General features: G+C 40.7%; 1 protein-coding gene across 6 annotated transcripts in view; it reads left to right on the top strand.

The window, feature by feature from the left end:
- The window catches only part of RASGRP3 (RAS guanyl releasing protein 3), a 103,887-nt gene that overhangs the window by 28,798 nt on the left and 61,139 nt on the right, over positions 1-13,950 (top strand). The window contains exon 1 of one of the 6 annotated variants that reach the window (XM_035000892.1): positions 171-359. The exons of the other annotated variants lie outside the window; for them this stretch is intronic. The gene's annotated coding sequence lies outside the window, so the exon portion shown is untranslated. Of the gene's footprint in view, positions 1-170; positions 360-13,950 lie in introns of those variants that run through there. 6 annotated transcript variants of the gene reach the window in all.

Below are 13,950 nucleotides of genomic sequence, written 5' to 3' on the forward strand. Positions count from 1 at the left end.
CCCCCTCCCCCTCCCCCCCACGCATCCACCTTCCCCTTGCCGTGACCTGCCCTTCAGGGTGACTTATCAGCTGTTTGGGGGTTGCCACGAAAAGAAAACAAATTGTGGAGCGCACTGCTCTGCGTGCTAATGAAACGGCTGAGCCAGCTCAGGGGTTGTGAGGCTTGCGACTTAGGAGAATAATGATCTTCAGGTTCTGACCTCCTGGCACGGCAGCAGGCAGCCGTATTTATCGGGAGGCGCATGTGACTGGGTAAGACGAGCCCAGCTCGAAGGAAACAGCTGCTCGAGGCATGCTCCGGCGCTTGGCAGCCGCACAGGCAGGGCGCTGATGAGAGCAGGACGGCAGAACCGCCCCAGTAAGTAACCGGAGAACTTCTGAGAGAGAGAGAGAGAGAGAGAGGGAGAGAGAGAGAGAGAGAGAGAGTGTGTGTGTGTGTGAATTTGCAAGGCACTGACAATTTTTAATTTTGATTTTGATTTCCATTTGGCATTCAAGGAGGTATTTTATGTTACCTGTTGTTAATAGTGATTTGTATTTTTACTGATTTTTTTTTTTTTTTTAGAATCTGTCATTTGCAGCAACGTTGCATTCTAACTTTAAGGGTGAATGAGGCGTATTATTGCTCAATTCCTACCTAGGAAGCAGCGAGTTGATTTCCTGGTGTCTGGGATTTTTATGGTCTGTGGTGTTTAGGTTCAAAGCCAAGATTCAGGTTATGAAGTAGAGAGCTTATTAAAGTGAACTGATGACTGGATTTGATTGTAATCGATTTTACCGTTGAAATTGGAAAAAAAATAGTGTTTTGAGAAATGTGTATGTCTGACTCGACCAGTCAGCTTTGGAAACGATCTCATTTAACGATGTATAACAATCTGCAATATAGGAAGCTAACAAAATAATATTTAGATTTAGATGAGGAAGCATTTTTTAGATTTCAGGCATGCTTTCCAACTCAGTGGAGATATGTTTCATAGCTCTTTTCTTGAACAAGCTAATTCAACCTCGTTACTTTAAAGCTAAATTTTTTAGTCCCCCCGGTCTTCCTTACTTTAGAAAGGGAAAGTTAGTGTTTTGATGATGCTCAGTGTCCTTCCTTGTTGATGACCTGGATTATAAAAGTGTTGCCTGTGGCTGATTATCAGTTCTGGGGGCTTGATAGCTGGCTTCCAGCCAGGTAATAGACCTGTTCTCCCTCAGGTTTATTCAGTTTACTGGAGCTTGCTCTCAGGAGAGCAGGACAGCAGGCCCCATGCTGGAATGGGGCTGTTGTTCAGGGACTTTTGTCCTTCTGTGGTAGTCACCAGCCAGAATGTTTCAGCAAGGAAAAGGGGAAAGGGAGAGGACAGAACCCGGAGTCAATGAGATGAACCTCTGGAAGTGACAGGCCTCTGAATCAGAGCCCTGGGGGAGATAACCAAACAAGTTCCTTTTTCTGGATTGCCTGGACATTAGGAAGGGGGGTGGGCAGGTTGTTTTGATTCAAATTCTTACCAGTTATTTTGCTTGAGACAAGCACAGGGTATTCCGAAGTGTATTTGTTTCCCGGGGTGACTGATGGATGGTCAGATATGCTCAGACTGTCAAGTTGTCTTGCAGTTTCTGCTCCCTGCCTGGAGGGAGCTCTGCTCTCCCTGCACCCCCTCCATCCTGGGAAGGTGGAGGATGGACTGAAAATGACCTGGAGCGCACTGGGCCTGCTGCAGTTTCCCTCGGCGCAGTTGATCTCGAGTACCCCGTCAGTCAAAGGTCTGGCGTGGATGCACTTTCAGATGCCAGTCTGGAAAAAAAGGCTAGTCTGACACTGGGAAGTTTCTCCTCTTCTTTTCCTTAAAATGTAGAAGAAGCTACAGGACCTGGAATGTTCAATGAGAGAAAAATATTTCTAACTCCTCCATTCCTTTTTATGCCATTTGTGTGAGGGCCTTGATTTAGCCCGTGGCCACGTGGCTCAGTGACTTCCCTGTTTGCCAACAGGGCTGCCCACTGGGCCACTTTTTAAGGAGTTTGCTCATGGTTTAGTTTCACTTTTACTGCAGGCATAGTGGAAAAGAACTATCAGGTGAAATTATGTCTCTAGAATAAGAGAGACACCCACAATAAAATGGGGGATGGGGTCTCACTGGCAGTCAAGTTATCCTTGAATTATTCAGGTGCTGAATTTTTCAAGGCCCACAGATTATTTTGGAAAAACCGGATGATATCTTGAATATTAACAGCATAATGAATAATTATTTTACATGCCGATAGTATGTCTATAGAATCAAAGACTTTTAGATCTGGATAGGAATTCTAGAATGTGCCATTTAGCACATTCATTTCAAAGTTGAGAAAATTGTAACACATCTATCTGGGCCAAAGTGCTAGTTTGTTGCTGAGCCAGAAAAGAGGGCCCAAGCCTTCCGCTACTATTATTATATTATAACATTAATCCTAATAATTATAACTTATATTTACTGTGCACGTACTCTGCCAAACGATGTGCTAAGTAAGTGTATTCATTTTCATATAATCTTCACGATACGTCTATGTACTATATATCATCATTCCAGTTTTATAGATGGAGAAACTGAAGCTCAGGGACCCCCCCTTAGCTGCTGGGTGGTACATGGCCCAGACGGAAGTGGCTCCTGCATCTGACTCCAGAAACTGCACACGTTAAAAAAAGAAACGTGGGACCCTACACTAATCCCACACGTTTAAACTTAAAAGTGTAATGCTTAATGCAATGCTTAACGGAATGCAAATGAGAATATTTCAGTGCCACACAGATGCACACCATGTGTGAAGGCTCTTGCGAACGCTCCCGGGCAGGAAGGGTGAGGTTTCCCCTTGTGACAGTCCAGGCCCAAGCTGCACAGGATCACTGACCTGCGGCGTGTTTTTCTCGTTGAGAGTAGTTCAGGGATGGCCTCCCATTGGGAAGAACAGCAAGTTTGAGCTTTATCGTTAGCCTGGAGCACTCCACTGTCCCTGCCCTTTCTGGCCTTTTCCTCAACTTTTCCTGTCACTCCTTTCCTTTGGAGGACAGCCACTCCACCCCTGCCCCACCCCAAATAGCTGGCTTCATGGTGATAATACTGTTACCAGACCTGTTCATTGTTGTTCAACCTGGAAGGTTGGTTGTCTGAGTAGGTGGTTGTTATTCACGAATAGAAACAATGTAGTCCTTCCATCTGTTTTCTCCAGCTGTTCTGAGCCTGAGGGGAGGTCATAGGCCGGTTGGGGGGGTGGGAGATGAGGTGAGGGAGGAGAGGTGTGCTTTTCTCCGCTGCCTGCTCCAGCCTTTGCCCAGGTACGCACTTCTCCCTGCACCTGTCGCAGATCTAAAGACTGCCCGTCTTACTGTGGGCCATGAGCCTGAAGCTTCTCTGGGTCAACAGCCAGAGACCAGGTCCTTAAAGAAACGTAGTTCTTGGGGCACCTGGGTGGCTCCGTCGGTTAAGCGTCTGCCTTCAGCTCAGGTGATGGTCCCAGGGTTCTGGGATCGAGCCCCACATCAGGCTCCCTGCTCAGCAGGGAGCCTGCTTCTCCCTCTGCCTGCCATTCCCCCTGCTTTTGCTCTCTCTCTGTCAAGTAAATGAATAAAATCTTAAAGAAAGAAAGAAAAGAAAAGAAAGAAAGAAGAGAAAGAAAGGAAGGTAGTTCTTGAACCCTTCTAAAAATTTTATTTGGTTCCTCCATGTGGTTAATTGTCAAAATTAGGGCTGGCAATGAGAAAGAGCACTGAGTGATACATATATAGCAGAAGGGTCCTGTGCTTAATCAGAAGGAAAATTAAGAGTGGAGACCAGTCATGGATGTCTTTGAGAAAGTTATCAATGTGTTTTCAAGGCTGTTAATGGCAAGATTACACATTCTGAAGATCAAGCTACTTGTAGCAAGAAAGGGGAGTTTTTAATCTACTTGTCACCTACTGATGCTTCTAAAGCTAAGCCCAACGCCAGAGAATTCAGCAAAAACAGTCTGCTAAACCAGAACCATTGGAAATTACCTCCAGTTCTTGCTGGGAATGGCTTATTTCCGTGGCAGTCGGTGCTGTCCAGTGGGTTATTACAGAGACACAAGAGACCGATTCAAAATCACCGCAGAGTCTGTAAATTATACTCCAGAGCTGGTTTAAAGCAAAATAAAGTGTTTGGTTATCTTCTTGGGAGCTTTTAGGATGAGGAAACAAAATTTGTGATGCCGTGTCAGTTGGCTTTGTTTCTTTGTTTTTTCCAGATTGTGTGTTCCGAAAAACCTGTTCCCAAAGAGTTCACTCCCTTGGGTCCCACTTCCCCTTTGTATTGATTGCTCATTTACAATCCCTAGAGTTGTTCTGCTACTTGCAAGTCCCATTTCCTTTGTTTGATGGATTTGAAAGTATTTTGGTTTGTTTTTGTGGTTGCAAATGATCACAGTGGTATCTCTGGAGTCTGTGTAGGTTTGCTGTGTTTGATCTTGAGCCCATTTGTAGTACGAAGAAGACGAACTCCTGCATTTATACGGGAATTTTCCGGGGTAAGGCACTCTCTTGCACTTTGCCACAATCCTATGAAAGACGGAGGACGTCTTCACCACAGTTTATAGTGAGGAAACTGAGAATGAGGGACAGTGAGTGACATGGAACCAGTACCTGGCAGAGCTCAATGAAGTCCTCCGTCCTCTGACTGTGAATAGTAGTATCGATAGAATTGTCATCTGTGATCAAAAGTGCTGTAATTTGTATTATTTCTGATGGGCAAAAGGTAAATGGGAGACTGATTAGGATGTACCATCTCGTGCATGTCAGTGAGGGTATTTGTGCAGTATTTCTAAATGATCTTAGTGGTCGTTTTCCTCCCCTGCACACCCAAAGTGGCTAAGTTGGAGTCCTGCTAACTATGGCATGATGTAATAGTCAACTTTTATAAGGGATCTGGGTTGGTTGGTTGGTTGTTTTAGATATAAAAAATGCAGTCTGTTGTTCAGCATGCACTCCTATTATCCCACAAAACCGCTATCTTGGAAGTTCCGCCTGGTTTCAGTACCCTGAATCTCATGGGAAATAGTATCCTCCGACTACTAGGAACAGTGTCCACTGTGACCATTTCCCTCTGCAAAGTTACCTGCGAGATTCCTAGCTTGCTAGAATAATCAAGAATCTTCACTACTAGTCAGTTTTCTGTTATGGTCACCCAGTTCATTGTGTAACAGCATTATCTCTGTGTTGGCAAGGTCATAAAAATGACAGCGCCTGATGCCTGATGGTTTTACAATGTAGCTGCATATTTTAATGGCTGTGACTTAGAGGTGGGGGTGGGGGGAAGCAAGGGAACCTCTCTTTGACAATAATAGCTATTACAGTGTTTCTTTCTAAAGTCCCTTTTTTTTTTTGAGTATGAATGTGAAAGATAGCCTTCTTTGAATTTAAAAAATCCTGAACAACATTTAATTCATGAGTTGACTCAAAGAGTATTTTTCTTAGTAACTACTGTAATAATCAGAACTTATTGCACCTCTCAAGAGGACAAAAGGGGAAGGAAAATTTTTTAAAAAGAAGGAAAGAAAGAAAATGAACAAGGTTTAGTGTTCTGGGGGCGTCTGGGTGGCTCAGTCAGTTAAGTGTCCGACTCTTGGTTTCAGCTCAGGTCATGATCTCAGGGTCATGGGATCAAGCTCCACGTGGGGTTCTGTGCTCAGTGCAGAGTCTGCTTGAGATTCTCTCCCCCTCTCCCTCTGCTGTCTCTCTAAAATAAATAAAAATCTTAAAAAAAAAAAAAAAGGCTAGTGTCCTGATTCCATTCTGTAGAATAGGAAATAATATAAACCTTGATATCCCTATTGTAAATAGAGAATTCAACTCAATATATGAATGATTTATGTACCTGCAGATACCCCAATATCTTGTAAGTTTCCATGTGATCAAATCATTTAACTTTTTGAAGGCTCATCTATTCCAACTGCTGTCCTATCTTTACACTTAACTTAGTGCAGCTTTAAGAGGACCCGTCCCCACCCCACAAAATATTCCAAGACGCTTGCCTAGATCATTATGTCATTGATTTGTTTTTGTGTTGTAAGTGTTATAAGTGAATGCATTCTGGGTACAATCTTTGACAGAGAACTAGTGATGGGGAAAATGACATGGAAAAAAGTTCGTCACTAGTTCCAGAACTTCATTTTAGTCACTACCTTGCTGCTGTTCATTGTTTGAAAAATCACAGACGAGGTCTTTGTACTGTGGTTAAGACCTTAGCGATTGATGAACTGGCCAAAAGGAAGTTAAGGGGTTGGAGAAGAATTCAGGCAAAGGGGCCATCAATCTGCCAAGGAATCAGACTCCAGATTGAAAAAAAAGAAAGAAAGAAAGGGGGAAAAAAGGCTGTTTAGTCAGTCGTCTGTTCTGTTTTGAAAAAGTAATATTTTTCTTTTTAACAGTTCAAAATGAGCTGAACCAGTTTTCCTTGGATACTCTTATATAAGTTCACTTTAAGAAGGTACCACCTAGGGGTTCTTTTTTAGGAATTGGCACACTGGTTTGACAGAACTCTCTGGACATAGAATCAAGGAGCTAGGAAGAAAAATGGCCTTCTCCAGCCACACTCTTATCAACTTGCCTATGACTATCAAGGAGGAGTGTTCTCAAATCTCAAGTTAATGTAGAATTCTGAAGCTCAAAAACTACACAAGAATTTAAAACCTTTTTAAAATAGAAGAACTGAGTATAATTTCCATACTTGGCTCTGGAAGAATCATACCCTGGCTTCAATTTGACTAAACTTGGGATTCTGCTTTACTTTTGGTTCTGCTTTTTAGAAGTAGAAAGTATTTCACGTATGCATGGAATGCCTGCCATTCAACATCATATGAATTGACAGGATGTTTTGCAGATTATTTGTTTATGGCAAGGACAGTGCTCAGTCTGAATGGTGGTGCTCTAGATTTCTCTGTTGTCTCTTTCTCTCCCCACTCACTCAGGTTCTAGGATGAATCTCTCTCTCTTTTCCTTCTGTAGTTGGCATTTAAACAGAATCTGCTTCTGGGAGAGGAAAGAAATGGATGTTTCTTTTCATAACTCCCAGAGGCAGACATTATCATTGACACTCTTACAGAAGAGAAAACTAAATTTCAGAGAGGTTGAGTATCTTCCCTAAGGTCACAAGCCAGCGAGTAGTGAAACCAGGATTCTGGTCCTAGTCTGCCCGTAAACAAAGTATGTACCTTTTCAGGCGCCTGGGTAGCTCAGATGGTTAAGCGTCTGCCTTCGGCTCAGGTCATGATCCCAGAGTCCTGGGATCTGAGTCCCACATCGGGCTCCCTGCTCAGCGGGGAGCCTGCTTCTCCCTCTGCCTCTCTCTTTCTCTGTCTCTTATGAATAAATAAATAAAATCTTAAAAAAAAAAAAAGATATGTACCTTTTCTATTCAACTTCACTTGTCTCTCACTATATTTATGTTAAAAACTGCTGCTCACTATGGAAAGGGCAGCCATTCTGTGGAGTCTAGATTCTGCTGGCTTTGCCATGCAACTGACGTTACATCATGCTCAATACATAGCCATTTCCATTAGACGGATGTTGCTAGAGGACAAAGAAACTTCTAAGACTCTATGGATTCATGAGTGCATCCTATAGTCTCCTCTTAGTCTCTACCCAGAATGCACTTATCCTGTTCCTATTGTTGAGGGGTTCTTTCAAGTCTGGCACTCTGCACCTTGGACAGGGTCCTCTTGCAGAGCCAAGCCTCTGGCTACGCTGGAAAATCATGACACTATCTCAGATGATGACAGGTACAAAAAGGTCATGACTGAAGGATCTGACTGATTAACCAGCAATGACAGTTTGCTTTAAATTATATTTGGTTTTTATAAGAAGTGACATAATATTGGCATCAAAAGAGGCAATCATACTCACTTAATAAATTGTTTCTTGGGGCCATGATTACAAATAGATAAAAGGGTGAAGCAGACCTTGAAGCAGGACCAGTAGAACATATCTCATGCTATTTTAATTCTCTGGGTTTTAGAAGAAATATTTCCTTCACCCTCTCTTGGAAGCTGCAGGAACTTTGGTTGACTTAAGCCAGTCATGGTGGTTTTATTGTGTAAGAATTGAAGTTTTATCTTTTTGGCTATAAGGACGACTGAGAAATGTGTATGCATAAAACTGCAACTATGTGGAGTATTCTCTCATATTAGAGATGCTAATATGTTTGAAAAACTGTTTTGAGTTTTAATCCTTAGCTTCGGAAATTTTACTCAACCAAAAGTCATCAAAATTTCAGTAAGTATGGCCTAGTTTTTGAGACTTCTTATGTTGGAAGCCAGAATTTACATTTACGTAACAAAAATAAGAGAAAAAAAGGCCCAAAATATATTTTCATACAATTCATTCGGCAAGTATTTTTAAACATATGCGTTGTGTTGCTTATTACACTAACATGAATAATGGCACAGACTTTACCCTCCAGGATATTACCACCTAGTTAAGCATATAAATATTTTTAAAAAATTGTTATGACAATCATGACACACAAATATTTGGTCTATAAAAGAGGCTTGTGTAGAATTTTATGGAAGAAATTTTTTGGAGAAAAGGAGAGGACTGTATATCTGGGTGAGTCAAAGAAGGTTCCCTAGAACTGGTGACATTTGAATTAGGTATAAAAGGATAAGTAATCATTGTTCAAGGAGAAAAAACTATATTTTGAAAGTCTTCTTTCCATGAAGAAAATGTAATTTGGTAGAGCTGAATCAGAGGGTACATGTTAGAGGAGGAACTGGAGAAAAGGCTCAAAAATAAGGTGGTTCTGATGCCTAAGGGTAGTGTGTGCCCTTCTGAAGCATTTAGATGTTTTTGAGGACCACTGAAAGTTTTTTAAAAATCTTTTTATTATAGAAAATTTCCAACATATACAAAAGTAGACAGAATAATAGAATGAACCCCCATGTATTCATTACCTGACTCTAACAATTTTTAATGGCCAATCTTGTTTCATTTCTATCCCCACAAATGTTCTCTTGTTCCCATATTAGTTTTGACACAAATCTCAGACATTTAATCATTCCACTTGTAAATATTTTGGTATGTATTTCTAAAAGATAAGTTCTCTTTTGAAAAACCCATGTCATTAATACATCTAAAATAATTAATAATTCACAACTGTTGTTTTATAGCTTGTCAAGTAAAGAAGTGATATAATATATTTGTAATCTGGAAAGAAAACTCTGGAAGCAGTGAGGGGAATAAGTTGAATAGAAAAAAATACCAAACAATAGAAGATTCCAGAGATGGGTTTGAACCAAGTCAATAGTGATGGAGAAGAGGGAAGAATTTTCAGAATACTTAAAAAGTAAATTGGTAATTCTGGAGATCAATTAGATATGGGGGTGAAGGGGAGAAGGAAGTTAAGGAAAATTTGGAGGTTTTAACCTGCATAACCAGAATATAAATATGCCAATAACTGATATAGTGTAGGGATTTTTTGAAAGGCAGTTTAGCCTGTTTTTTCATTAGCCAGAGATGTTTGGAAACAAATCCAAAAAATATCTTCCTATTACCTTCAAATAAAACTTTCAGACTTGGAACATTTGGAGTAATTTAGATTGTCCCATCTTAAGAAAGTCATTAACAAAAGTTAGGAAACATCCAGAGTAACATCTAAAATGTTCAAGGGGATAGAGGAGCCACTTGGACAGACTGATGACTGAGACCTCTTCAGTTTACATCTGATAATAGTTATAAAATCACAAAGGCTAATGAACATGACTTATTCATCAAATCCCCAAACACTGAAGGTTTTAAAGATGTGAATTTAAAATAATGGAAGGAATTTTTTCACACTTTATGATGAAAATGTTCAAACAAACAAAAAAACTTGAAAGAATTCTATACTGAATATCCATATCCACCAATTCAACTTTATCATTAACAATTTACCATGTTTGCTTTTTCACATATCCATTCTTCTATCCATCCATTGGTTCATCTTTTTTTCCCCCAAAATAAATTGCAGACAGCAGTGCACTTCATTTCTAAATACTTCTTCAGACATATTTTTAACTGGAGTTCAATATTTGTTTATGCAAAATTTGTATTTTACACAAGAGAGATTAAATTTATACATTTATTTTGCCAAAAGGAAAGGCTGTGATTCAAGAGGGATTAACACAATTTATGGCTGATTCTTACTGGGTTATTTATGAAAATGAGAAGCAGTTTGAGAATTTCTTGATCCTCAAAAGTGGTTGCCATATGGAGCAACCATACCCTACCACAAAACAGCCTTTGAGGCAATGTCAAGTATTGACTTGGCAAAACTAATGCTTCTCAGTAAAGGTTAATTGAGTTTGAATGTGAAGAAACTGACACCCAGAAGCATAAGCTCTCTGCCAGTAAGCGACTGAGCAGGTATGAGAACAAATCACCTCCAGTAGTTTCACACTGAGCATCACTCCCTGCCTGTAACAACTCTGAAGAAGAACAGGATAACAGAGTGGATCGTTTATAAGGAAAAACTGTAGGAGAGGCAATGCATTCTATACAGAGTCATCCTGAGATTACTCAAGAGGAGCCAGTACGTGGGCAAGAGGAAAGAAGGTAAACTATTCTCACAAAAGAGAACTTTTTATTCACATATTGAGAAAAAAATGCCTGTGTTCATAAATCTTCTGACATTCTCCAGAAAGATTAAATGCAGCTTATGATAAACGGCAAAAATAAAATAAAGCTGAAAATGATTAGCACAGGAATAAAACAAGGGCCAAAATATGTCAGTAGAGTGATAAACAAGCTTAGACATAGAAAGCTTTGAAATGTTGTAAATTAAGTCAAATTCTGACATGTTAAAACCCACCGATTGGCTCAATAATTAAAAATCAAGCTGAGATGATGTCTAGAAGATGCATTTTTTCAAATGCTTATTGCTGATGAAGATATGTAGGATTCATTTGAAGACTGAAAAATTCAGTCAAATAGCCCGGTGTTTGCTTACACAAAAAGGAGACATTCTGATACTAGAAAGAAATTTAGGTGTTTGATTGTTTTTTTCAGTTTCCATTTTGATGTTAGGACATCAGCCTGTTTCAGTGGTTTTCACCGGGGGTGGGGGGAGGGGGAGTAATTTTACCCTCCAGGGACATTTGGCAATGTCTGGAGACAGTTTGGGCTGTTCCTACTGGGGTTGGGGGTGGAGTACTACCAGCACCTAGTAGACAGAGGCCAAGGATGCTGCCAAACATCCTGCAGTACATGGAACAGACCCCCACAATGAAGAGTTATCCAGTTGAAGTATCTATAGTACTGAGGTTGAGAAATCCTGATCAATATGTGTCAGTTACAAATCTTACTCTCATGTGCCTTGAAAACGCTAAATGATTTACACGAGCCATTTCATCTCATGGTTGCTGTTGAACAGTAGTAACTAGTGATGACCCAATACCCTTAATGAAATACTATTGCATGGGCACCAGGGCAAAAACAAGATGTAAAATGACAAGTCTTTCAGAATAAGGTCCACAGGAAGCCGAACTGAGTGGTTAACAACACAAGTCGACAGCACTCTTTGGTATCTAAGAGCATCAAATGTTGGCAGGCAAGAAAACAGATACTTGACGACTAGAAAAATATTCAAGGGAATTAGCGCCATACTGTTGAACAGGCAGGGAAAGGGATCATTAGATCCCAAGTCATATAGGACAGTTCATCCTGGGACTTCTCCCTCTGGGACTTGGGGAGCTCATTTCTCTGCCTGCTTCTTTCCTCTTCAAAATCTCAGGAAGGAGAACTGAGAGTATCAGAAGCAGGTGGATTAGATAAACTCCGGCTGCCAACCTGATAATTGTGTCTCTGATTTAGATTCTTCTCCTTCATCTTCCCCTTACTAATTATATATACTCTATCTGGGTTTGCAACCATGTTCTCCTTTCTTCATCCATGTTACATCAGGTGTTCATCCCCTTGGTTACTCCTTCCTCCTTCTGATTCTTTAACTTCTTCCTCTCTAGAAGATCATCGCCATCAGGGTACAGGAATGCTTCAGCAGCTCTCATCTTATAAAAATATCCCTTGATCCCCACATCCTCTGCCAATTTCTCTTCCATTCTAGACAAAGTCATTAAACTCCTATTCTACACATGCTGCCTTTGTTTCTTTATCTCCCACTTACTCGTCAGCTCACACCAACCTGGCTTCTGCCCACCACTCCATTAAAGCTGCTCTTGTCAAGGTTACCAGTGACCTCCTTGTAGCAAAAATTTAAAAAGCAGATAGCTTCCCATCCTTCTCTTGTTTGACCCCTCTTAGTAGCATTCAACACACAGTTTCAGCTTCCATGAGCATGTTCTTCTCTTGGCCTCATGGCACAACATGCTTTACATTTTCCTTCTGCCTTTCTGGCAACTCCTCACAACACTGCTGCTTCACCTCCTTTCTCTGACCTCTAGATGTTGGAATGCCCAAGGCGTAAGGGTGGGCTCTCTTGTCCTTTCTCTTTATGCTTTCTTCCCAAGCGATTTCATTTCTGTAGCTTTAGATGCTGTTTACATAGGGATAATTCTCAAAATTAAATTCTATCTCTGATCTTTCCAAGTTTGGATGAATTAACTGCATCTTGAGACCTGCACTTGGGAGTTCACAGGCAACTCAACCTTAGCACATCTTAAGCACAACTATAGATTTCTCCCAGTGTACCTCTCCCTCTGTCCTGTCAATCTTCCCTAACTCAGTAAATGAGATTGTAATCCTGACAGTTCTTCAGGCCTTTCATTCTCTCACATCTCTCATTAAATTAATCTCCAAGTTCCGACACTTCAAAGAGATCTTTCCTTGCTACTCACCTAAAATAGTCCCTCTTGTCATTCTCTATCTTAGCATCCTGTGTGGGTTTTCATTCATTGCTCTTATAATGACTTGTAATTGTATATCAACTTGTCTACTTGTCTGATGTTGGTTTCCCTCACTAAACTGTACACTCCATTGGGCAGGAATCTGGTCTCTTTGGTTCACTGCTGAGTGCCCAGGCCCTGTCATAATGTCTGGAAGGTAGCGGTATTATGTTCAGTCAGTATTTGTTTAGTCAATCAAGGACTATTTGGATACTGAGCCTAAAACAGACACTTTTTTCCTGATGAGATAAGAATCAGATCCTTTTGCTGTTTGAATCCTACTCTTAAGTAGATTAAAAGATAATAGTTAAACATCATTCAGAAAAGAGAGAAGGGGTGCCTGGGTGGCTCAGTTGGTTAAGCATCTGACTCTTGATTTCAGCTCAGGTCATGATCTCAGGGTTGTGAGACTGAGCCCCACGTTGGGCTCCATGCTGGGCATTGAGCCTATTTAAGATTCTGTCTCTCCCTCTCCTGCTGCCCCTTGCCCCCCAAAAAAGAGTAAAATTAATTTTTAATATGCTTGTTGATTGATGAATTGAGTAGCTAATTGAAAATTTACTTAATTTCTTTGTGTTCCTATTTATAATATAGAAATAATACTATTAACTCTTTTTTTCAGAATTGTTTTGTAGGGTGAAGTTAGATCATTGCTTTATAATGTCTTTTGAAGAAAGACTTTAGATAGGGACAAAGCCCCATTCGAGATGGTACAGAGATTACATGTATTATCAATTTCCTTAGTCTGAGAACTGCATTGCACTAATGTCTGAACTCTTGTGGTTTGTGGGTCAACAAAATGTCATTGGGCTTCTTTGTTATAAGCCCTATTTGAAAGGACACCATTTGACAGTGTTTTTATGAAGTGGCTGGACTTAGATCATTGTCTGTGTACCCTTGGAGCCTTCCTCTTGGCTGCTCTGCCCTGTGGGAAGTGCCATCCAAGCTGGTGGACCACACAGCACAGTGTCCACCCCACCTCACCTGATGTTGTCTGGCCAAGGTTCTGAACGAAGTGGGGAAGAAAGCAATTCACTGGGAGGAGTGGGGGTAGCATCTCTAGACCTTGACAGCATCATAGATGTCTCTGGAAAAAAAAAAAA

This window comes from Mirounga leonina, unplaced genomic scaffold (assembly GCF_011800145.1).
Source record: "Mirounga leonina isolate KUSES-001 unplaced genomic scaffold, KU_Mleo_1.0 Mir_125, whole genome shotgun sequence".
Lineage (NCBI taxonomy): Eukaryota > Metazoa > Chordata > Mammalia > Carnivora > Phocidae > Mirounga > Mirounga leonina.